The sequence below is a fragment of the Athene cunicularia genome (assembly GCF_003259725.1).
Source record: "Athene cunicularia isolate RWA chromosome 1 unlocalized genomic scaffold, athCun1 chr1_part1, whole genome shotgun sequence".
Taxonomy (NCBI): Eukaryota; Metazoa; Chordata; class Aves; order Strigiformes; family Strigidae; genus Athene; species Athene cunicularia.
The window spans coordinates 99,576,179-99,602,107 of NW_020799091.1; the positions used below are offsets into that span (position 1 = coordinate 99,576,179).

General features: G+C 44.1%; 1 protein-coding gene across 7 annotated transcripts in view; it reads left to right on the forward strand.

The window, feature by feature from the left end:
- Window positions 1-1,526: 1,526 nt before the first annotated feature.
- The window catches only part of TIAM1 (T cell lymphoma invasion and metastasis 1), a 179,429-nt gene continuing 155,026 nt past the window's right edge, over window positions 1,527-25,929 (forward strand). For all 7 annotated transcript variants that reach the window (XM_026844392.1, XM_026844411.1, XM_026844384.1 and 4 more), the window contains exon 1: window positions 1,527-1,565. The gene's annotated coding sequence lies outside the window, so the exon portion shown is untranslated. The remainder of the gene's footprint in view (window positions 1,566-25,929) is intronic.

Genomic DNA, 25,929 nt, shown 5'->3' on the forward strand with positions numbered 1-25,929 from the left:
TCTCCACTGACTGTGTGACAGGTGATCTGGAGAACCACAGTAAAAAAAAAAAAATAAATATGCAGACAGCTGACGTCAGTTAATTTTTCCACTTACTATCATGTTCTTTTATCATCACTATGTTAAGAGATGACAGTGGGATTTTATCCAGAGGGTTTGATATCTGCTGTGCTGGGAGATGGAGAGCTGTTATGGTGACATTATCAGTATGACAGCTAGTGATACTTAACTTGTTGCAGCTTGGGAGTGAAAAAAGGTTAAGCATCTTCCCTAAACAGACTTGGCTTCCCTGGAGTATAAGCCAAGACCAAGTGAGGGAGAAAAAAAACGCAAAACAATGCAGAAAGTACAGAGATTTGATGTGAGAAACATTTTGAGTTAAGGCTGTTGCATTCCCACTTGTTACTAGTTCCTCTTAAGTCACTTTTTGGCTGCTCAGATACAGCTGAAGCAAAAGACCCCCAGAAGGATCTCTGCCACCATTGCTGCCCCTGGTACCTGAGCTGTCTCCTTCCAGATGAACCAGAATCTTTTAGTCTGGTGCTATCTTATGTTGCTATGCATCCCCCTATGTCTGTGGGAGCTGGAACAGGTGAGACATAACTGTGGTGATTTCAGAGGCAGGAGGAAAACCCAGAGGCAACTGAGGCTAGGCAGATGTGCTTGTTGTGTAGCCTCTGGGAAAGCCTCCCCAGAGCCTGACTGGTACTGACACCCTCTTGTCCCTGGGGTGAGGGGTGCATGATGCTTCAGGGACACACTGACTGACTGGGGACATGCAGTTCCAAGTTACCTGGCATTCTGGAGTGCTATTTTGGCAGGATTGTCTTCATAATGTTAACCAAGAAGAAAGACTGTTAACATTAAGTGACTCTTTTTTTTTTTTTTTTTTTTTTTTTTTTAAGCTATTTGTCTTATTTTGCTTGTAAACATTTAGGGACCTGTGTAAAAAAAAAAATGTCAAAACCTGGAGGGGTGGTGTTGTAGTGTGGTTATGTGGAGTGCAGGAAGAGAGAACCTCTTTTGAAGACTCAGCATGCGATGGTGAGAAAACCTGTTGCACTCCTACAGCAGAGGAGGACAAATGTAGCTTCTGTTTACTTGTACTATTTGTATGGCATGTGTTAAACAAGTATGTGCTATGTTTGAGAAAAATTGAATGTAAATCCTGCTACATTTGCTTGTTGCTAGTAAGATACATTTCCTCACTTGGTCATCATTGTCTCCTGGGAAAGTTGCACCAATTATATTAACTTAATGGCAGATCTGCTAATGAAGTCAGTGGGTTTGGGATTTTGCCCCATGACTCAGAAAACTTAGTTTATTCTGTTGATATAGGCTGTGAGGTTATAAAAATGTGATTGCTTCATGCTGTCAGTTTGCAAAAGGGTAGTTGTGAGGAAGGAAACTTGAGCTGACAGAATTACCTGCCAAAATAATTAAGTGCATAGCTAAATGAATATAAAAGGACCAGACAAGTAAATTGCTTTTGTACAAATAGCCTTTCTTCTTCTTTCTTTTTTATGAGGCTTGCTGAAGTGTGAAGAGCCCTCTGTGAAAATAAGGTGAGCAATTAGTAATAATTGATTCGTTTTTTAATATCAGTTGGGATGAACTTGCTGAGGATTAGTGTGGAAATGTATGCAATTTCAGGAGAAATTGATTGCATTTCATCTCTTCCATGTGTAGCTTTCCCTTAAACCACTAATGAAAGTTCAATAGCTAATGAATAGGATGTTTCATTAAATGTGTGTTCAACTCAGAATAGTTAACAAGTACGTTTTTGGGATCCCTTTTCCTTGCTAGCCCCTTCCTTTGCTGGATATATGTTCTTGGATTTTTTTGTTTTGTTAAAGATGTAAGTGGAGATAATGACTTTTGTGTCCATTCCTGTATTCTTCTTCAGAGAGTATTTTGTGTGGAAAGGCTGGGGTTTTTTATGTGTTTTGCCTTTGGTAGCAATTACTGCTGCTTGCAGTTGTGGCTTCCAGTTCAGAACAAAGCTGTTTTGTGTGCCTAGCCAGTAATAATTGTTGACAGTTGATAATGTTGGAGACCTCTCATTGTGGCTGGGATCTGAATTATACCAACTGCTACTGAACCAAAATGATAGGTTTTTAATTTTAGCTTCAGGGCTCCCATGCTGGAATATTCTCTTTCCTTTCGTAATAAACCAAAAAAAAAGTTTGTCTTAGAGGTCTTTCCTAAACCTACCTAAACCTACAGTGAGACAGAGAACTTAAGTGTCACAAAGACTGGCTAAATTTCTGTTCTTACTCATGTCTGCTCTCAGACTTTCCTGGTAACACCTAGTTACCGCATCCCGTGGGGCAGTTAAACTCATTCACTGTGTGTTTAAATCTGCAATATATATGTTAGGTGGAATATATTAAGATGGGAACTGCTGGGGGACTTTGGTATCCAATTACCGATGCAACTCATGGACCACAAGCCACGTAAAACTCATCCTGAGTATCTGGAAATGGAGGGTGGCTGTTGCAGTGGCAGGGGTGGCTGACAGTGAGACCCCCGGTGTGGGGGAGCTCCCGGTGCCTGCACCAGGGACTGAGTTGCCACTGCAGATGAGGCCTCAACTGAGAATCTTTCTTGCTTGTAGCTTTGAATGACCTAACTGATGTTACCTGGGCATTTTTCAATTTATTTTCTTGGCTAAATTTCCATGAGTACGATGTTATGAAAATGAATGTGTCGTTAACAAATGTCCAGGAATGCTGCTTGCTCAGAAGTGATTAGGAGATTAAGTAATGGATTAATTGTAATTATTCTGCTGGAACCCTCCTAATGTGTGTAGACACAAGGCGCGTGTCCTCTCTGTAAGGGTTGTGTCTGGGGCTTGCTCACGTAAGGGTGCAAGGTGTGTGTGTGTTGTGTTACTTTGGAGAATTTTTTGTTGACAATTCACTTTTTTGTCCTTGCTTCCCAAATTAAAACTGTTCAGCTTTCAAGTCTGAATCATTCTGAAATTTTAATTTTCTTCTGCATGTGGAAATTGTTTGTTGGGAAAATATGATTTCAGGGAAATGTTCTTTTTTGCATCATAGGAAGGCTTAAGAATGTGAGAATGATAAACAGTTTTCCTTTGGTCATTTGTGAGTGTCTGGAGGTACCTGCTGGGCATGAGTTGCAGGTAGGCTTGAACTGGATGAATGAGCAGCCTCCTCTTCCCCTGGGGTCTTGTGAATATACTCTCGCATCATACTTGATTTTTTTTTTTTTTTTCTTCCCTGAAATATGTCTGTGGAAGGCTACTGAATTTGCACCAGACACTTCTGTCCTAGGGATGAATATAAGGTGCTACTGAAACTTCTCTGAAGTGTCTCCCAGCTTCCAGCACTGTGCAATTTGGGGGTTTTGCTGGTCAGCAGTAGCCTCTGTATTTGACAGCTTTTTCCAGAGGGAGCTAAGCAATGTGTTACTTTGCCCTTCCTATGAGTGTCAGTGGCTATAAGACCTTTGGGTGGTGTGAATTCCAAATGTGGCCCTGACTGGCGTGGCCCCAGAGCTCGCCACCTGGCTGTTGCAATCCATCTCCAGTGTAACCACAGCTAAGAATGGGGAAAAATTATAGTGTAGACATGAGTGAAGGTTTGCTTCACTATTACCTTGGGCATATGCCTCATTGTGGATGTTCTGGTGTGAGGGATTTCATGTCCTTGTGAGTGTATTTCAGGGTATCAGAGACCGTGTCCTCCCATTTAGAGGTACCCGAATGCTAATTCTCCTCTCTCACTTATTTCTGACAGCCTGCACCAGTTCTTGTGATGACTGCATGCATTTCTCTCTGGATAATGTGAACTTGAAGTTTGTGAGTGGTGTTGTCATATATCATCCGTATCAGTTATATGTTATGTGTGAGTCTTGTGATGGGTCAAGGAAGGGCCAGGATGGTATTGACCAGCAGTCATCAGTTTAGTTGATGACCATATCCATGGTGTGGGTGGGGTTTTCTTTTTGTGCCTCAGGTCAAGGATGAATTAATTTTGATGTTAAAAGCTCTTGCATAGTTGCAGTGGACCATTCACAGCTTTCTGAAGACAGTCACTGAAGCATGTGACTGTGGAGGTACTTAGTTCACTAATTACATTACTCACTTCAGCTTGCTTGGGCCATCTGTGGTTAAAGTGCAGCACGGCATTAAGGGTAGGTGTTGCTTGCTCAGTTCTCCCGTGGCAGTGCTCAGAAGAGCTGGGCTTCAGCTGTCTGCTTGGCCCTACAGCCCTTCGATAGGGAAGTGTGGGACAAGTGTCCAAGCATAGGGTTTGTAGGTGCTCCAAGCTTGTAGGAAGAAGCCCGGTATGAAGAAAAAAATTGCAAAATGCTTATGAAGTGTTAAGACTTCAGACAAAGACTGGTGGTTTACTGAGGAAACTCAATATCTTTCCTGTATTTGTCTGCCATCAGATAGGCACTCTGTCTTGGGTTGCAAGTGTGCCTGGCGCCTGCCAGCTGTGGAAAAGTGGAGGGAACAAAATCCAGCAAAGAAACATGAGAAAGCTGCTACAGGAACCCTCTGGTAAAAAGGGCCCTGAGCAAGTGCAGTTAATGGCAGCTGGGGTTGGGTGTGTGGTAGGTGAGTTTCTTAGAAGTTGTGGATTATAATATATAAATAAGGTCTTCTGAAATGCCGAAAACATCCCTTGCTGTACCTGGGTTGCTGTCTATGTTAAATTAGAAAACACACTGTTTTTAACAAAGCAGACCTTGTTAAAACAAAAGCTGTGACTATGAGCATCTTGAATTAAACCCAGAAGAAAAATGCACCTCGTTGTTGTTTGGATGCAGTTGTGAAGTCAAATGCTTGACTTAACTAAGGGATCCCACATGTCATCCCCTTCCCTTACCTTTTGTCCCCATTGTAGCGTGGGATCTGCCCTGATGTCCTTCACCTATGGTCTTATTTGAGGGGTGAAAGAGGCTAGGGGACGGTGAGGAGGCATCTGGAGAATGTGATGAATTGAGGGGGGTGCAGAAAAAGTGCTTGTAGGTTTGGCCAACAGAGAGTAGGTCTCATTTTTAAATTTTTTTTGTTTAACAGTGCCAAATGACACTCCCCTTTCCATTCCTGGAAAAGAAGAAACAGCCTTCAGAAGGGACCCCCCTAGGGTATGATAGATAAGCTGTCTGCATTTTTGTAATGGTTCCCTTAGCCCCTACCCCACATAGACCCTTATCTATTCCCCCTTCTGAGCCCTAGTGCTCTCTGGTTTTATTGACATTTTTAAAGAGAACTAAACTGTTTGTCAAGTCCCATGAAGCCTCCTTAGGCAGATGGATGTGACTGCTGCGAGCGGGGTCCCAAAATGCTGGAGGGCTTCTCCTGTCTTCCCTGGTTTTGCACAGGTCTATGCAGGTGTGTCAGGACAAGTTCAGATTCTGCTGGAAGGAAAACCAGGTCCTCTGCAAGTGCTCTTCCTCTTGCTGGACACCTGAAACACCAGCTAGGTGAGCTTGTGCACTTGATAACTTGTTGCTGAGCTGCTGTGGCTGTTTCTGGCCTTGGCTCCTGTAGTTTTCTTGATGTGGCCTTCTGTTTCTGTGGAGCTCAGACATGAAATACGGGACAATATCTACTCTCTCTTTGCCTAGGATTGTTCCATTCAAATGGAGTAGTCCTACAAGTTTAATGGCTTTTTTTTTTTTTTTTTCCAGCACTTTGCCTGTTGCCTCCTTTTGTCCTGCAGTGGGAGCAGGAGAGGCAGCAGCAGCAAAGATGACTGAATCCTGTGCTCAAAACCAAAGCTTTCAGTTTGCTGTGGCCGTAGAAACAAATTCATATTTTTTCTGTAGAGTACTCAAATCATCTTGAAATATGGGAGGAGAGGAAGAGAAATTATGCTTCAGTTTGCTCTGTTCCCCACCTTGTGCTGGCAGTGTGGGAGATTGTTCTTGGGCCTGACCTGTTTGCTCCATGACGGAGTTGGGAAAAAAAAGGATATTGGTGGAGCTCTGTATCAGAAACAGAAAAGACCATTTTTCTAGAACGATTTGAGCTGTGTTCTGCTGGCATGCTGGTAAGGGTCAGCAGCAGTAGTGAATGTACAGTTTTGCTGCTGGTGGTGAGAGTGCTCAGGATCGACGCCAACTGAAACCCTAACCAAGGTCTGTGGAACAGGTGGGGGCACTCTAATGGGAATCATGATGTGGTAGGATTGGGAATGGCAGAACATGAAATGCCTCGGGAGATTTGCCTGCTGCAGATGCTCAGTCTCCAGAGTCAGTGAACAACTGAATCTCAGTCTGCCGGGAGGTAATTTATTCCTTCTTTTGATGGGCAGGAGAGGGAAGAGCTCATGCATGGTGCCTCTTGGCAAGTGCAAGAGGGAGTGAGCAGCAGCATAACACGAGTGTCTCGGGCTGGGGATCCCGCTCAGCAACTTGCACAATCCAAGGACTGTGATCCATGACAGCCAGCAAAAGCAGCAGCCCCAGGGGGAGCTCCGGAGGCTTCAGTTTGGGGCTGGGGAGCTTCGGCCACCCGTGTAATGCCAGGCAGGGCAACAGCACTGGTCCAGGTGGATCCTCAGGCGTGTGCGAGGGTGGAGGAGGCTGCTGGATAAGATGTCCTGACCCTGTCAACTGGGCACATAAAAAGGACTGACAGCAAACTGGGGCTGCTGGTGCAGGCAGAGCTGGGTGAGGGGTGGGAGGTCAGAGGGATGTGTGGTTTCTGAGCTATGTAGCCCGTAGGTCAAGAACAGACTTGTTTATGTCAGCAGAGTCCGACACATCTTCAAGGGCTTTCACTCATGACTGATAGGAGTAAACGTTCTCTTAAATCTGCTCAAATCCTTGTTGACAGAAGGAATGTGCAGGTTTCTTGCCTTATGCTTCCTATGTTCCAGCACACCCTGCATGCACACGCAGAGGGAGATCCGTTTATTCAGCTTTCCTCTGGGCCACTGGTAATCTCTAGGTGTTGGGGCTGGGAAACCTCCTGATGGGTTTCAGTTCCTGTCTTCAACAAGAAAGGCTAATTTGAAGATGTGTTTTGGCATCCAGCTGCAAACCAGGGGAGTCTTGCAGTGTTGTTGCTGGGTGGGGATTTTCTGAAGTTTCTAGGATGTCTGTGCACTTAATCTTCATGTTACTTAGGTATTTATTGAAGTGCAGCCTTAATCTGAAGAATATCAGAGAGAGTTATTTCACCATGTTTCTGTATGCCAGCTTCCTGTTTCTCTCTCCCTTCTCCTTCTCCATTGGCTGTGGTCACAGACCTGCCAGCATTTAGAGTGGTGCATGTGTGAAGTTGTAGAAGACCTTCTCTCACCCAGGAGCTCTGGAGTCCTGAGTCCTCTGATGCCGCCCACATTGTGTGCTGTGTTTGGTGAGGCTTGTTTGTTTTCACTCATGCATGGCAGTCATAATCATTGCTTTAATAAATGTGAGTACACAGAAGTGTTTATACCATCAAAGTGTCTGATGCAAATGTACAATCTTCTCTCGGGACATCCTTCCTTCCTTCCCCCAGTACTTTAAAGTCTCTTGATGGTGGGAGGAATTGTATGTGAAACGCTCTTTATCTTTCTAAGAGAAGGTGTCTGAACCTGTTTGTACTTCAGAGGCAGGTACTGTACCTTTTTCTTTTATCCCTGTAAAAGACCAGCTTTTCTTCTTTTGTTTGCAGGATGCTTTGGGCTTTCCCTTTGCTTAGTGGTGTCACAAACCTCACAAAACAGGAAGATGCCAGAAATATAGGAAAGGAGAGGCAATTGTGTGTGTGTGTGTGGGCGGTTGTTTTCTTCTTCCCTGTAGTTGACTGTGGCAAGTAAATGGATCTCTGATCCATAGCAGTATCTGGCCACTAAATTCTTGCCGTATGAATTTTAACCAGTGTGAAATTTGAAGATAACATGTGTTGAGAAACGTCACTTGCTTCTCACCCTTCCATCCTGTGGGTTAAGGGTGGGGGATACCCAGGAGTGTCCCTAGAGCATGGGTGCAGCATCATGCATGCTGGGCTTTGGCAAGGCTGTGGGATGCCCTGACCTGCTGCTTGCTAGTTGCATTGGGTGACACTGTAAGAAGAAAACTCCAGCATGTACAGGACAGGTTTTGTTTACAGAGAGATATTTTTTTGCTGTAATTTGCTACTATGCCATTTCTGGCCTTGTTTTAACAGGAGGTGCTCTCTTTCATTGGCACTGTATTCCATCTACTAATTGCTTTTCTTCCAGGGATTCTTGGTGTATGTTCCCTTCTGTCCCAATCTCTAGATACCTGTTGAAAAAAATTGGTACTTTTTTCACCTCTCTCGCCAAGTGTTGACAGCTAATTGCTGCTGGAATAGCCTCTTTTTTTAGGCATTAAAGGTGACTGCATTTCTGAAGGAATTAAGAAGTGCCGGGATCTGATCTGTCTCCTAGATCAAGTGGAGCATATTTCTTGCACATGCTATTGCGTATTTCAAGACTGGGATGATAATTGTTGCTAGTTTGATTTGGTGGCATATTGAGATGGAAGATTTGGCTGAGTCCATAGACTTTAATGCTTCAGTGGGACGCACTGTTCCTAGCTAATACAAGCTCAAACCTGAGGTCATGTTGTGCACTGCCATAAAACAAGTCTTGGCTTCACGTAAGTGGGTAGGACAGTTGATATCGATGGAGTTTCTCCAGCTTGCCAACAAAGCTTAATCTAGCCTTAAATCTTGTCTTTCAAGTCAAGTATAGCAGTGTCACTCATCAGTGGATGCTTTCCTTTAAAATTGCTTCCATAGTACTTGGTGGAACATCATTTCTACCCTCTAAGCTTTGGAAGAAATTGAGTCAATTTGTCTTTTGTAAACCTGTGCCAATGTTCTCTGTATTTGAAATACTGTTTTTCCTGCTGAGACTAAAATGTTGAATTTCCCATTCTCATTTAACTTAAAAATGTTCTGCATTCCAGGGGCTGGAATCGTGCAGCATTGCCAGGGGAGACTGAAGTACCTGTAGCCTTTGTTGCAGAGAAAACATTGAAAAGCAGAGTAGTTTTGTGTAACTTGTTTTTATAGAATAAGATAAAACTTGTAGAAATCCTCAAGAGAATTTAAACACTGATACATACCCATCCATCTATATAACTAAAGCTTCAGTGATGTCAAAGTGATTGTCAGACCCTGGGTTTCTCCCTTCAGATTTCTCAAAGGTTTGTTCTGATGTTTGGGTCTGTTTTAATCTCCCTGTCTCGTAAGTGGCAGCAGGACTCTGATAACGACTCTCTTTGTACCTGAGTTGTAATACCTGCTTCCACTCCAGAAGCCTAAAGTAAACCTGCTGCTACTTCTGTTCAAGTAGTCTCTTTAGTTGTTTTTTTGGAGGTGAATATAACCTGGCATACTCTCAGTATTTATTTGTGTTAAAGTGGTGTCACGCTTGTGACCTGAAGGCCCAGTGTGCTGAAACATTTAATGTAAAATAGCCCCTGTGACATAAACACTAATAAGTGAAATAAAGTCTAACCACTAAGTTCTGAGGATCACAAGATGCTGCTGCCCCGTGCTTCAGGTTCACTGCTTGTGGTACTAGGTAACGACCCTGATAGAGGCTGCAAGATCATTATTATACTCTATAATGAGAATAAGGGAGTCAGCTGCTTATACTGGGTATTTTTGTTATCTGCCATGGTGAGTGAAACTTCTAGTGGTACCTGGAATGTGGCTGCTGCTCCAGGTGTCAGTCAGCCCCAGCAAGGGCACAGGAGACCAAGACCAAAGGCAGACTCTTGCCTCACCTGCAGCTGATGTGAGTTTGCATGGCCCCATAACTGTAGATGGGGTTTTGTGCAGATGAGAGTCTGTCTGCCCCGTGGGCTTCATGGGGCCTCTTCTACAGAAGGAAATGGTTTTTATTTTTTTTCCCTGCTGTCTTTTGAAAACGCAGCTGGTGGTCCCTTCAGTTCTGGAAATCTGGTCTTGGAAAGACACTACTGAGCTATCTTAAAATAGCTGATTAAGCATGAATTTAAGCTTGTCTATGTGAGAAACTAGCCAGCGTAGCTGTAATAGGATTGTTCTGGCTAGTTTTAATGGTGCTGATCTAACTTGTGTGGATGCTTTAATACAGGGTAACATTTGGGATCAAACTTCTCTCTGAAACCTGCAGTCAAACCAACCTGCTGTGACTGAACCCTTCTTTGAAGCCTGGTAGCTTTGAGACCTACCAGCAGTTAGGAGTGATCCAGGTATCAAAGAACATTTCTGATGCTTACTCTTACTAGCCCTTGCCACTTGTGCTGTGGATCTGAATGTCTTCACACTGCGGATGACCCGTGTCTCGGGTAATGATAATACCCTTTCATAAATATTTTAAGACAGGAGTTACTCATGCTACAATATTCAGTTGTATTTATTTATTTTATTCAGTGTTAAGAGCAGAGGAGTTGAACACTCAGAAGGTCAGGGGAAACCCTGCCTGAAGACTGGTCTTAAGTAAATGGTATGCAATTGTCTAATGAGTTTTTTTTTTTTCTTCCTGGGAGCTTCTTTCAGGACATTTCCTTTTAGCAAAGAATTAATAGAGATTTTTTTTTTAAACATCCCTTATGTAACCTCCAAAGAATATTTTAAGCGGCAGTTTGCTTTTTTTCCTTATTCTTTATAAAAGCAGTTTGAGCAGAAATAGCAGAACATATCTTTGATGGGTTGTTGTTGCTCTATTTGGCATTTCTCATGTGGATTTACAGAATTGCTATTGCTCTCCCTTCCTTGGCTGTGGGAATTCCCTTTAGAAATGATTTAGATGCTGGGGGAATTTGAGCTGTGCTTCATGTGAAATCTTTGTTGGGCTAGACGGAAGGTTGTCCTTCTAACTTAAATTCCTGCACTATGAGCAAGGAGAACAGTACTAACACCTAAGTCTTAAAGCAAGGAGAGCTCGTGTGAGCATGTCACTGACAGAAGAAGCTTTCAGCTTCTTCCAGAGGGAAGCAGTCTGGCTCTGTGGCTGGGACTGATATCTGATGGAGGGGTCTGAAAATCTCCTTCTGCAGCTTAAACAGGGCCTCTATTGGTATTTTCCCCTTTGGGGTTTAGATCAGACTTCTGATATGTGTCACAAACTGGGGAGAAAAAATAAATAAGTATGTAAAAACCCTCAAACACTACCTCTGAACACTTCACTGCAAAAGTATTTGACTATAATGGCTTGTTTTAAGCCTTGGCTTCTGAGCTGCTTTCAAATCAGGTGTATTGTTGAAACCAGTTTGCCGTATTTATAGTTTTGCCACTGAATTTGCTATGCGTGATAGGGAATCCCTTTCTTTTTCCACTGTGAATGAATTGCTATCAGGTCAGTTTTACTTTATATGGAAGGTTTGCTTCAAAAGACTAAAAGTATAAATTCTCTATGTGATATTTGTCTTGAATAAGTAGCACAGCTAAAAAATTAATGGAATAGAATAGCCTGGATGATGATTTCTCTTCTGATGTGAAGTTTTATGTTCTTTTTTTCCTTTTAATTGCCTGGTGAGCTTTCCTCTTAACTATCTGTCTATCTCTTTTTTTTCCTTTGCATCCAATTCCCTTGGATCCTGGTGTTCGTAGTTGGGTTAGCGACTTACTCTGCCAGCGCTGGCATTGCTTTTAGAGATCTGACTGGGCCAGCTGCTGACATGTTTAATACGGTTCTGTACATTTGATGTTTGTGCTGGTAACCTCAGGCAGTCTGAGATGCTTCAACTGTATAGAAATAAAAATGAAACAGAAAGTTTTATACTCGAGGACAGTTTTCTGCACTGGAGGTAACAATGATTTCCAGTCTTTTTTTCCTGATGCATTGGTGTGACCTTTGGTTGCCCACTGCCACACCACGAGCAGCTGTGTTGGCTTTGCTGGTCCCTGTGGGAATGGGCAGCCGACCCAAACCGGGTGTCCAAAAGCCATCCAAGGCATCCTCGCGTACCTCTGACAGACGGCATGGCCTGGATCGGCCACAGCATTGCTGCTGCCCCCAGCCACCCCCCGGGTGCCCTGGCAGGAAGGGTGGCAGGCAGCACTCCCACAGGGAGTGAGGGGCAGCGTGGCCCCTTGTGGGTGCTCCTGGAGAGAGGTGGTACTCGGCCTGGGAAGGGGGGAAGGGTCAGCATCTCTGCTTTTATGAGGTTATCCTCTTCTTTCTGTTCACGTGCACATAGGGATTTTTTTCCAAGGAGTAATGAGGACAAGGCAGAAGCAGATTTTATGCTGAAACAGTGTTTTATATCACTTTGCAACAGTGTTTATTTCCTGTGAGCAAAACCGAATGGTAAATACGTTTTTAGATTGCGAAGAAACATTAATTACTGTAGCATAGTGTTCTCTTTGGCTCAACTGTTGCCATTTTAAAGCCTAGGTCCAGCATTTTCCATAGCTTGAAATTTGTTTGTGTGTGAAGTCAGAGTTATATAACTAAAAGGAACATGTTTTCCAGCAAAATATTTTCCCTTAAATAAGTACTGTCTGTAGCTGGGTAAAATTAGGTAGTGTCTTTGTTGAAGTTCTTTTTTTCTTCTTTGAAGCTTTTTTTATATACGATACCTAATTGGCAATTTCCAATATTATTCTTTGTAATTGTTTTGTTGTCATTGTCTGTTCTGGTTTGGAAAGGCTCATTAGGAAGAAAAGCACTCCGTCTGGTCTCCAGCTGAAGAGTGGTATTTATGATGTGTTACGTGCTTTTGGTTTGGTGAGGAGTTTTTGCTCCTTCAGGTCCTATCGCTAACAAAAGCAGTACTGATGAGGAAATTGCTTTTTTCCTGCTTGAGAAGTTTGTGTAACTGCTGCTTGGAAATGGTGGACTGTCTTAGGTTTTGGTTTTCCAAGTGGGAAGGCAGGCAGCTCTGCTGCAGCCCCCTTCCTTCTGGAGGACTTGCTCAGGGCAGAAATTAGGATGTCAGCGCTATTTCTGTGTTTAGACCGAACGGGGAGCTCAGTGGGTCTCTGAGCAAATGGGAGCCCACGTGGTTGGGATTATCTGGTATTAAATGAAACAACAAATGTGCGAACAGAATATGGGTGTTCTGTGTGTCACTTACTACTTGCACGTCTCAAAGGCTTACGCTGTGCCATGACAGGTCTGAGGACTGTATGGCATGTCCATATGTGGCTGTGTTTGTAAGTAATCCCATTATGTTGTTAGGTTTGCCCACCGGTGATGGGAGGTGAGGATGTGTTCTGCAGGAGCAGGATCTTTTTTAAACCAGGCTTCACAAAACAGTGCAGAGAGAGCTGTGCTGGCAGGGGAGTATGGAAACACCTTTCTTCCATGCTTCATCCTGGGAGCAGGCAGATACTCTGGGCAGGCAGATTTGGTGTCCCTGGCTGAGGAATAGACCAAGGAAGAAACTGAGGCAGTCTTTGCAAGAGGACTGCCTGGGAGGCATGCCCTGGCCCTGCTGCTGTGGGGATCTGCCAGTGTGGCTGGGGGACAGCACTTGCCTACAGCGGTTCTCTGGAGGCAGGGGCTGGGATCTGTGCAAAGTGGGCACCTGGGATATGGCTTCAACTCTTGGGTCTTCAAAAGGAGGTATGGGTACAGATAATAATAGAGCTGCCTTTGGAGGGGCTTTTTGCTTTCCTCAGTGTTGCAGTGACATTTATATGCAGCACGCCTTTTGAGGTACACCTCAGTCATTCACTTTTCATACTCATCTCCTTATTTTATATCATCTTGATGCTGGCATCACTTTGAGCCATCTCTTGTGTAAATTACGTAGTTCGTTCCAACTGAAAATCAAGAGCTTCCACTGTGGACATGAAGCTCACTGGAGCCACATCATACTGGAGATACAGAGATAAGTAAGCTCCTTTGGATATGGCACTGAAATACCAACTGCAGTCCTGCTGAGATTTGGGCATCTGCTTAACTCATACACTCATGGTGTGTAAATACAGACCATGCATAAATATGTAAAGCCAAGCACATGCCTTGGCCTTTGCAGGATTTAAACCATCAGATGCAATATGGAATAGCCTGAACTGAAATGGAAAAAGTAACTGATTTCATTATATCTAATGGATATGTTGCAAGAAACAAACTGCGGGTTTTGAAAACTGACTATTCCATTTCTTTTGGCGCTCAGTTATATACCTCTGCCTGTGTGTCTGTAGGCATTTCAGAAACGCTACCCTCTGAACTGTGTTTATGGCGCAGCTACCCGTCAGGAATTGACCTGGGGTCCTACAGAGCTAAAGGCACGAATTACGACAGCCTGTGAGACACGGATCCTTAATTGAGGTTTCGCACGCGTTGTGTGTCAGCGGCAGAAGGGGATTTATCAGTTGTTTGGATTCACAAAGACAGTGGGTTCATGGAAATGGGTGCACAAGGAAGAGAGACCAGACGGAGCAGTTCTTCTTGTTCCTGCTATCCACATTCTCGATCTTTTCAGAGCCTGCTTTTTCAGCAGCAAACATGCCTGTGCTGTTACTTGGCTTGGCGGTTTTTGTCTTGCCAAGTGAAGAACTGATCCTGAAAGGCTTCTGTGGGGTACTGTGAGGAGCCTCCCCCTGTTCCAAGGACAAGTTGTGCATGCTGTTAGCACAGGTGTCAACTCGGCCCCTGCTGACTTCAGCAAGACACAAGGGTGCTCAGGGTGGGGGTGAAAGCTAGCCCTAAAACTTTTCTGTAGTTTGTGGATTGTTATTTTTGGCTGTGCAGAATCAGAAAGGTCATGTATATTAACCTTTTCTTCTTTGCTTAATTTCAACAGGGCTATTACCCTTTCTGCAATCTGGGCTGCCTGGCTGAGTATGTTAATGTCTCGGGACACGTCTGTTTCCTGGTCTCTTTGAGTAACTATATACAGACCATCTTCCTATCATCAGCCTAAATATCCCTTGGCGACTGGGCAAACCAGTAGCTGAATATAAGGGAAAAAGATCCTTTTACTCTCGTAATGGATTCTGATGCGAACTGCATTGGTGGGCTGTTGGGGATGGGAGGAAGTTGCCTTTGAAACTGTCATCATCATCTTCATCACTGATTCAGATGCTGCTTTGCCATTAAAACAAGAAGAAAAATACTTCCCAGAATCTTTCCCTTCTAAGTGAAGGAGAAAATGTTAATGGCCATAGGATGCATTACAGAGCCCTGCTGTAAATACAAGGCTGAATTCAACAGTGGTGTTGATCTGCAGCTTGCTCATCCCATCTCTCTCTGACTCTCAGCCCCTCAAGTGAATTATGCTTTGTGTTCAGTGCAGGGCCATCTGTTTCCCTGTATGTTTTCTCTTTTGCTGCAGCATGATTTCAATGGAAAGGTGAGTCTAAATACGTATGACGAGGAGCAGCTCTTTTTGTGCTTCAAACAGCTTGTTTTCCAGCAGAGGAGCCAAGGAATAAAAGAAATGCTGGGTTTTTAGATGTCCTGCAAATGTGTTCCTAATGTAAGAGTCCAGGGGATTACTGGGAGCAGAGTTGAGGAGCAACTGAGTTTTGGGATTAATTTGGCACCTCAGACGTAAAGGTCTCTTGTGATTGGGCCTGAGCAGCTTTTCAAAGATGCTGAAATCTGTATTATGACCTAAAGCTACTGCCAGATAGCTCCCACCCCCACATGTCATCCTGATTCATGCAGAGGAGAGAGCTGTTGCTGCTATCTAGGTTTTTCTGCGCTACTTCCTTTTACTCTGTAAATGGTAATTTAATTTCCACATTTAGAGACCTTAATTAATTATGAATAAAATAATTTGTGTGAATTTTAGAGCTGAAGGGTGATGGATTAATGGCTCTCTGGAAACATGAGGCTGCTTCACCAAAAGCAACTCAGTTGCTGCATGAGCTCTGTGCCGTTCTACCCCATTTGTAGCCCTGTGACATGGGGTGGGAGGAGAAGGAGGAGGATTTCCATCCCCTGGCATCCTGGGAAGGCTGGCATAAGGGAGAGGACAAGGAAAATGCCAGCGACCATGTGGTGAGGTGTTCAGGGAGTCAGTCTGCTTGAAACCACTCTCGGTAGTGTGGATTTTCACCAAGAGTTCCCTTCCACCTGCACGCACTGAGCTGTGTGGGTGCAGAAGTATCCAGGACTGCGGAAGGCAGGGCCCAGCATGCAGCGTGCAGGTGGAAGAAGGAGTTGTCATCTCTGGCAACAGTGTGGGCTTTGACTGACCCGAGACACTGGGAGTAGCATGCATTTCTGTCTCTGAAGTGCTGTGGAAGTGGTGTTGTGCACTCCTCTTCATTTTCCACTCTTTCTCGTAGCTGCTGCTGTCTGCCTCCTCTGCTTCCCCAAGCCCCCTGACACACTCAATCGCCTGGTGCTTGCTCATGTTGTGTAGGTTGAGGCTTCCCTTGACGGTTGGTTTTAATAGGTCTGATGAAGTAGGAATTTGATTCCAAATGCATGTTGTCATATTTTATGCATGATTGGATTTGCTGCCTGTCCAATAGAGTAGAGCACTGTGCAGATCAGCTTTTTTTTTTTTTTTTTTTTTTTTTTTCTTTCGAGATCATGGAGTTCATTGAAACTTTTAGGCTTAGTCCTCGGGTCTCCATACAGGCAAAACTTTTAGTGATCTCAGCTGTCACCTCTGCTTTTGGCAAGAGGCTGGTTGCTTGATACCTGCGGGCATCAATCATTTAACAACTGCAACATTTATCAGGTGATACTTGAATAGCTCTCTTCCAGAAGTGTTTTGCATTTTGGAGCTCTTTACAGTTCCTTTTTTCTTTTGTTATTGTTCTGCAGAGGCTAGTGGGCCTAAAATTATTTCTGCGGTCTGTCTACTGGTTCCTGAGCAGCAGTGCCTGTTTGATGCCTGCGTGCACATGCATATTGCACTGTCCTTCTGCTCTCCCTGCCTGATCCTTTTTATTCTCAGGGACAAGCAGGGTACAGAGCTGAGTCCAGGTTTTGTACTCCAGGCACTTCCAAGACTGAAAGGGGTTTGTTTTCTTTTCCTAGAAGCTTTGCTTGCTAAAGTGAACAGTGAGCAGTCCAGCTTCTAGCAGTTTTGTTTGGCAAAGTTTCCTACTCTGGGTTGTCTCTAGCTCTTCCTCTGCAGAACCGGTGGAAATGTTACTGTTTAATCCCAGCAGCTATCCTGAAGTCACTGGTTTTGTGTTTCTGGCTCATCACCTTCCCATGTGCTGTGGGTATTTATCTCCAGTTAGCAATCCCGCTGGGTGATGCCTTGGCTTTGGATGCCGGTTGAGTGTTGCGCAAGGTCTGTCTGTCTGGAGGGCAGATTGCCATCAACAAGCTTCAGTATTTTTTCATGAAACAATACTTAACTTCCAGGGGTCAGCTGGAGGTGATGGTATCGTGTTGCTTGGAGTGACTGACAAGGCAGTGACAAAGCTTTATGCTGCATAACTCCTTTTAGTATCACCAAGTGCAATAAACAGCTCGCTCAGACCCTGAGAGCAGCAGTGAAGGCAAGCTGGGTTAACATTACAAGTCCTTTATAACAAACCATCAAAAAATAGTCTAAACGGAAGTGGTCAAATTACTCATGGGGCCCCCTGGTTTTGTGTGACTGCTTCATGCTTAATCATTTCCAAGCTTATAATTTCATAGCATTTCTTTCACAAGGTTATAAACCAGAGCCTAAGTGAAACAAACGCCTAGTGTTTGTGGAGTGTGCAGGTGAATGTGGTGGCATAGGTTGATGCATTACACACTGCTGCCTGTAGGCTTCAGCTGGTGCTCGGGGCCAGGGGTAAAAGTTTATCTATGGTGAAGGTGGGGACAAGTCATAGGACTTACCCATCTATCTCCCCATTGCCTGGCCTACCCAGCAAGAGCGGGGGATGCTAGTCAGGGGAAGACTTGGTGGTGGGGAGCTCCATTTCTGTCCCCTTTCCCTGTTGTGTGTCTGGCCAGAGCCCCACTGGGCAGTGCCTGCCAGCTCCACTGGGTGGGTGCTTTGCTCAGAGTCCCTCTGTTTTACTCTGTTGCCCTCTTGATTCTTGTACCTCCACTTTTTTTTGCCATGTATGGTCCCTGGCAATTATCTGGTTGACCAAATCTTTCTCTCCCTCTTTATAAAACATAGCTTACAGTGTTCTTTAACCCATCTCTGTTATTCCTGTTATTCCTAAAACATTGGTGGTGCATCCCAGGCTACTTTTGGTGAAAAGATGATTTCTCATGGTAAAAAAGAGGTACAAGCTGGAAGCCTTTACTGGTTTTGTGTGCATTTACCCCAGTACTTGTTGGGTTGGGCTTTCTTAAAGTTTTCTTGAAGGTTTAAAGAAAAAAAAAGAAGGCATGTTTGCATAAATGTATTGAACTGATACACAGTCTGTCTGAAAAGAATAAAACAAGATATGTTCAGCTACTTGAGTATCCAGTCTCGTATATAGCCACAGCCTCTCTTACTAAATTGCTTGGCTGCTTTGTGAGCCTGATCGTGAAGGTCTAATCTACACTAGTTACACTGGTAACTATTGTTACTACTATAACCTACACTAGTGGGTTCTATTTAAAAAGAAGGCAGAAAAAGCAGAACTGCAAAGCTTTCCTGTCTATGTGTTCCTCCCAAATCCTGCAAATTTCCTGTTCCTTCTTGACAATGAATGTTGTTGCTCAATCTTGCTTCTATTTAAATTGATAACATTTTAACCACTGGTTTCTACAGGACAAAAATAAAGTTTCTTTAACTAATAATGACATACCATAGTGGTTGTTAATGAGATGGTGATACATGCATACAAAGATGAGAAGGACCTGTTTCTCTGAGATGACATAACTCACTAAGTGTTGCTCGTCTTTTTCAAGGTGTTTTTTCAAAAAAAAGAAAAGGGAGAAAAAAGGGAGGAAAAAATAGAGATAGGGCAGCATTCACAGCCTTCCCTGTGCCATCCATGTCCCACCCAACATAGTTTGCCAGAAGGATAAAAGTCCCAGAGTTATGAGGTCCTTCCCTGCAAATCCCAAGGAGCGCAGCAGCCTGCTAGGCACGAGAGCCCCAGTCTGTTGAAGGGAGAAGCAGAAATAATTTGGCTGCCTGATGTGCCTCTCGCCAGGCCCCACAGTTGGGTGCTAGCAAGTTGTGGATTTCAGCGTACCTGCTGACGGAGGAGCTGGGAAGGGAAGGCTGTGAGGCGACACAGATGCAGAAACATAGGCTGGACGATTTCTACCCTCTACTTGATTAATTCTACCTGTTTATTTCCAATCATAGATCTATGGAAAGTCCCTGCACTCCTGGCTGGGAGAGTAATTATAGTCCCATTAGCTTTCAAAGCGCAGCATGTTTTTCCCTAATAAAACCCTGCATGTGTTTCTGAAGGCTGTTCTTGTTCGGTTGCAGTCCTTCAGGTGTCTGTCACCAGTGGGCTCTGTTTGAGCTGCAGATGTTTGGGCTGGTAGGTGGGCACAGTGGGGTGCCTGCTTTCGGTGGTGCTGGGTTGCAGCCCTTATGCCTCCCAGATGTGACTCCCCAGTGGAGCGAGCATGGAGGTCTGGCTCCTCATCTCTTTCTTCTTGTGGTGGCAACTGCACGGGAGTTTGTTCAGAAGCAGGAGGCAATTAATATTGCAGGTCAGGAGGTGTATCTGGGCTGCATCAAGGCTTTGTTATCATATGTAGCAAAGTGACACTGAGTAGTATTATGCTTTTGATAGAGGTGCAGGTTAGTCTCACTTGCTTCCTATCCTTGCGCCTCCACCTCGGATCTGTCCACAGTATTCTCAATGTTCACTTTGTTGACTTTTGGCCATTTCTAAACTAGCTTTAAAAAGTATCTGGAGCAAAACCGGGTCTCTTAGCAACCCATTCCTGCCAAGGGCTCCTGGAAAATGGGTCAGTGATTAACAATTATGTACAATCGAGGTTAAAAATGCAGGGCAGTCTGCAACATCGCTGCTCTGATGGCTAAAATATTTCAGCGTTATGTTGTTGGGATTTATGGTGGTGGTAAGTAAATTTATACCAATTGTCATGCTGACCTCATGAACACGATGATTCAAGACTTCGGTGTTATGAAATTGGACTGAAGCCTCTTTTCTTTACCAGAGTGTTACAAAAAAGCATTAAATAACCATCAGATGAGTAACACATGCATGATCTGTGTTTTACATATATTTTTTTCTGAGGATCTGGGCCTTCCCCTGGCCATATGACTTCCCAAACAAACAGAAATAGATCTGCATGGGACAGTGGAAAATGTAGAGTCTAGCTATAAAGCAGAAATGCAGAGGGAAGGTGGGTTTCTGGTTTTGGTCACCTATCTGAATGTTGATGTACAGTTCCTCCAAGCAAGGAGACAACAAATGTCACATGAGCTTGACGAATATATTTTTCTGAGCCTTATTTTGGCAACATGATAATTTTCTTAAGTCCTTGGTGGTGCTTTGGTTTCTGGATGTAGAGATCCATGACAGCTTTTTTTCCTTTCACAGAGTAGGAAAGGAGGTGGCTCAGTTGTGATTTCATTTACCCCATTAAATGTCCCAGTACTTATCATTTCTGTGGGAACATACAGTGAGAATATCAATCATTAAAACAGCACTCTGTCTCTTAGATGTTTTTATAACTCTGGCAGTGAAATCAAGGTTGTTTTGCCAAGTCATTTACTTTCATTGTCTAATCAATTTCTAAAGGCTCTTGCATATTTGCTTCTTTGTTTAATTAACCCTTCTTTTCAGCCTTATCGCACCCCAGTCATCATTCCAAACTTGAGAAATAAGGATCAGCTGACAGTGCCTCTTCAGCAGTCATGGGAAGCGCTGAATTCCAGGAGCCCTGACTGGAGGTGATTTATATTCCTAAGGACTAATCTTCCATCACTGTCCGTAGCTGACAATGTCATAGGCAAATGGGCAGCTCTTTTCTTTCATTCCCTTGACCTTTTTTTTTTTTCTGCTCCCACCAAATGGGCTTATTCTCTGCCAACTTAAAAAATATGTATTTATTTTTAAAAGGTCCCTTTCAGGCTAATATTACTCATCATCTTACTTATCTGCTGCCACTGGTCAAGGAGAAAAATCATCTTAATGCCCCTTTCCACAAGAGTAAGAGAATGTCTTAATGAATGCTTTCCTTTCTTGGTTTTGATCCTTAAATATACTTTTCCTTCGTCAGCTCTTTATGGCTTCTGTCTGCTGAACATGGGACTAAGTGGTAAAATCCATACTTGAGACTTTGCAGATGCTTTTAGGTGTCATTAAAGATCATTAATATGCAGCGCAACACCACACGACAGAGGCTGCTGGGATAGGAAATGAGATCCATCATCTGTTGTTAGAGCTGCAGGATAATTTTAGGTCAGCAGAAATCAGTTACTGGGACTGGATTTGGGCAGGGATTCCTCATTATATAGTGAGGGAGCATGGGGGTGGGATGGGGATGGAAGAAGGCAAACCTGAGCAGGTTTGGGGTTCTTCCCATCCTCATACTGCAGTGTTGATTTGGAGCATCTTTTGAATCCCATAGCTCTTGCAGTCACTCTCATGTCTCCTAACTGCAGAAAGACTATGCCCAAACTTGATAGTTTGGACTACATTTGAATAAATTGAATTAATATCCCGTTTCAGGCTATCTACTGCCTGCTTCCACAGGCCAAAGCTTTTTCCTTCCTTCCTGGCTTCTTGATTACTGTTAATTTTTGCCTTCCCAGGCTTTTCCTGGTTTTGCTTGATTGTTTGTTTGCTTGCTTGATTTCCACACTCACCCTGAGGCAGATGGTTGCTGGGAGTGGGGGGCTTGTGCCTATTTGCGATAGTACTGATACACTGGGGCAATTTTGCTGCTGGGTTGAGCTGGCAGTGACCACTGCTCACTGCCCCATGCCCGTGCACAGCAGCCAGTTGTGTGCTCACCCTCTGAGGATGAGATGGAGGTTTTAACCAAAAAAACCTGCTGCTGTTGCTTGCCACATTTCCGGCTTTCCATCTTCTGCAGTACAGGCCCAGTTTTTTGTCAGGCAAGCAGTGGCTTACAGTGTGGGCTGTTTGGGGGTGCTTGTGATGAAAGGTCTGCTGCTCATTTGCCTGCAGCTATAGGCTGCTCACTCAATAGCTGGCATGAGCTTTCTGTCTCCCTGTGCACTGAGAGGTCTGGGACTATCTGGCTGGGGGTGGCAGGGAGCAGGAGCATTTTCTGCTGTCTATCGTGGCTCAGCAAGGAAGGGAGACTGGCTGAACAATGAATTATCTATCTTTATTTACTTGAAGAGCATTTCTCTACCTTGGAAAGTTCAAAAGATTATTCTATGTGCTGATTTCTGATACTGAGCAAGCTGGAAATGTTAGTGGTTATGTTAATGTGGCTTCTGGCTCTCATGGTGTTCACTTTTGAAAATAGAAATGGTTTTAATGTGCTTGGCATGGGAGCTTTGATTTGAAATGAATAGTCAGCCATATTAAAAAGATGATAAATTCCACTGAAAAACGTGTTCGCTTCTAGTAGCAGCGCTGGGGTTATGCCACAAATAGAGTAAAAGCAGAATAATTTGAAATGCAGGTGTTTGCCCCTCCTGTGTCTTGCCATGCTGTGCTGAACTGCTCTTTGCAAGTCTTGTCTCATGGTTGCTTTTTGCTGGTGGTGAAGCCAGCTCCCTGTGCAGTGGATCCTGCTCACATGGGGCCCTGGCATGGGTTGGCAGCAGGGGTTGCTATGTTATCCCCCATGGCCTTTCCCCAGGCTCCCTGCTCCCCGTGCTGTGCCATGGGGGGGTTCCCCAGGTATCCTCAGCATGTGGGCCCTCTTGGCATTGCCACATCGGATTCAGCTTTGCATCGGCAGTGGCAAAAGCCTTGCCTTCAGGAAGAGGGATGCCTGCGAAGGGGCTGTACCTGGGCTACTGGCTGCTCCCCTGGAGTCCTGCTTTTGGGCTATTTTTGCCTGTTGCTGATTGCTTTAGGTGCTCATTAAAAGCAGTGGGAATTCATGGGTAAAAGGGAAGATGGAAAATGTAACCCAGAGTAAGCTCTAACAGATTTGTAGATGAAAACCAACTTGACATATTTCTGTATTTGAGATTTATAATCTAATCATTCCTCCACTTGCACAGCAGGGACTGAAACAGCATGTAGTTATTTACATATAGGGAACATTAAACAGCCACCTCTTTAAACCATATGTGAACATAAAATCCAACAACCACTGCTGAGTAATGGGTATCCGTGAAAGATGAGAATAAAAACAAAGCAGAAACAAACATAACGAAAAGGTATTATTGCAAGAAGTAGCTGTGACAGTGGCATATTATATCCGTACACCAAAGTGAAAATGTGACCCTGTAAATCTGTGTTCTCTTGCCTCTCGAATTAACACTCTACACGTTGAACACATGCAGATGGTTTGCTTTGTATTCCTCTCTAGTTGTTGTGAGCTGGTGGGGGTTTTGTGTTGCCTTACTGCTTTGCCATAAGGAACTAAAGGATGGCACACCACATAGGTGCAGACTGCTTCAAACTTGTCATTGCTTCTTTGGGGAAATTGAGATCCTTTGGAAACCTGAAAATTTATTTTTAATTTACTGTCAGCTTACTTTGGGGCTGGTTTGGTTTCTCAGTGTACTAATCTCCCAGCCAGTGTAAAGCTTGCCTGTCCTTTGAGATGCAGTGCCAGGTCGCTGGCTCCTGGAATGACTCTGGTCCTGCAGGGATTAGAATTAATTTGTCCAGGTGCTGAGACACACTCCTGTGACTGTATCGCCTCGACTGTGGTCCTGCCCGCAATGCTGGCATGGGCACCTTGGCTTTGCCATAGTTAGTGTGGATACTTGACAGCTCCCGTGGCTATTGCCAGACTGCTGCTATGTAAGGGTATGTGCTTTGGATGTTGTAGTTCTGGGATTGGCAAAGGGATTAGGAGCCGTTAGTGGGTTTTCGTCCCTCTTTTGGGAGAAAAATGTATGGAGGGGAATCCTCTTTGGAGAAATCACTGCTTTCTCTGCATCATCTGAAGTTAATACATGTAGATGCTTTCCCTAAAATACTATGTTTTTATGCATTCTTTCCACTGGTTGCTTAGTTTCTTGAAATATGCTTCCTACTCTCCTGTCCTTTTCCATTTCTAGTACTAATTATGAATGGGAACTTGAAAATAATCCCCTAATAAAGGGTAGGCATCCCCACATATGGCTTCTGCAGGATGCAGTTGCACTTGCTTATTCCATAGATATAATTTGGTGGTGGGTCTAGATACTGGTGTCTCAGCATGCAGGTTAGATACTGAGAGCTGTTAGTTGTGAGAAAGGTATTCTCTTGTGATAAATGCACATCTAAATCTCATTGCTGGAGTCCTCTGTGGTACTGGTGATGGTGAGCTTGAGAAGAGTAACCTGTTGGTTTTCAGGGTAAAAGGAGAAGCTAATTTCTGTGATACTGGGGGAGAAGACAGTAAGTTTCTATCACAGAACGAAAACACTGTTTCCTACTACTAAAACACGTTTTCTACAGTTTTTTCACAAAATACTGTCCTTTGCATCTCTCTCATGTTTTAACCCTCTGCACTCCTCTGCCTTGAAGGGAGGGCAATGAAAAATGTGGATGACGGTAGGCTTAAGAAAAATTTTGTTCCTAAATCCCCTCTATTTTTAATTTTTAATCTCATCTGTATTTTGGTTTGGTTTGTCAAAGTATAATTACCATGAATGAGGTAAGAAACTAATTTAAACACAGCAAGTGTAGTGGAGAATCCAATTTTCAGAAATCAGTGGAAATGTAATTGGAGTCATTAAGTGCTGACTTCGGTAATTAAGAGTCATTTTTTGACGTTTCAGGCTTGTGTTGCTAATCGTCTGTGGAGAGGGTAGAAAAATATTTTGTTCGCTGCAAAATTGGTTGCTCCCTGGACCAGTGTAGCCAACGGCATGAACACTGCCCAGCGGCTTGGACAAACCAACAGCGTTGAAAATTTGCTTGCTAGGGTCCCATGCTCCGCATCCCTCCCTGCCTGCTGTTGCCTATAGCGGGGCACACGTGGAAGCCCGTTTTGGGGCCGCGCTGTGTGCAGGGCCTGTGCTCCCTGCTGTGTGGGAGGGTGGCACTGTCTCTGCTACTGCTGAGCAGCCCCTTGTGCTGAGGCACGGAGGAGCCTCTGGGGTTCTACCCTGTGCTGAGCATCGTTGGGGTGGAAAACCTGTCTGTGGCTGGGCAGGCATGGGCTTCAGCTGCTCCATGTCTGGCTTCAGCCGAGGAGGGCAGTTTGGCTCTGGAGGGCAATTTGGCTGCCCCCAGGTGTCCTCTGGTCCACAGGGAGCCCCTGGTGTAGGAGCTGGATGAATGCAGGTGCTGCTCTGTCTCAAAACAGGGCCTGGCCACACTCAGCCAAGATTTTGGTAGCATAGTGAATGGCTTCCAAGAAGTATCTTTTATTTGATAGACGATGCTGTGAAGTGTCATGTCACAGAATACATAGCAAAAGCGAGTCCTTTATGATACTATACAGGAGAAGGACTTTTCTAAGCCAGAGATGGATGCCCAACTCCTTAACCTATCTTGCTTTCAAACTTTGATCTTGGATTGCAGGGCTATCTTGATTAAAAAAAAATGGATTTCTCTGCAGATGTAAAGTGCTGTTCAAGTTACTCATAAAAGAAATCAGTGGTAGAAGTGCATCCTCATCACTTCTTGTTTGCAAAATTATCTCTAAGAAGTCAGAATGTTACGCATTTTTAACTGCTGCAGTTCAACCAAGATGCTCAGCACGCTTTTGTTATGATAATGGAGAAACCATAAAAAACCCCTGACATGCTGATAGTTATCATCATATAAAACAAGCCTTATGTTTACTTTCCTATTAAAAATGCTAATTTTCCAGAGCAATGGCATTTATAAGGCTTTTTTCCTTTCATTTTGTTGTTCTCCAAAACCCCAGATAATGCTGCTGTTTGGGCCTCCAGCATGGAAGCTGATGTGATAGTTGTTGTGCTTCTGAGCTTTCACACCCACAAACAAATCCATCGGTGACTGAGATCTCTTGCTCTGTGTTTGAGTTTGTAATTATCTCATGGCCCAGCGAAAGCTAGAGCTCAGCTAGGAGGTTGCCTAAAATG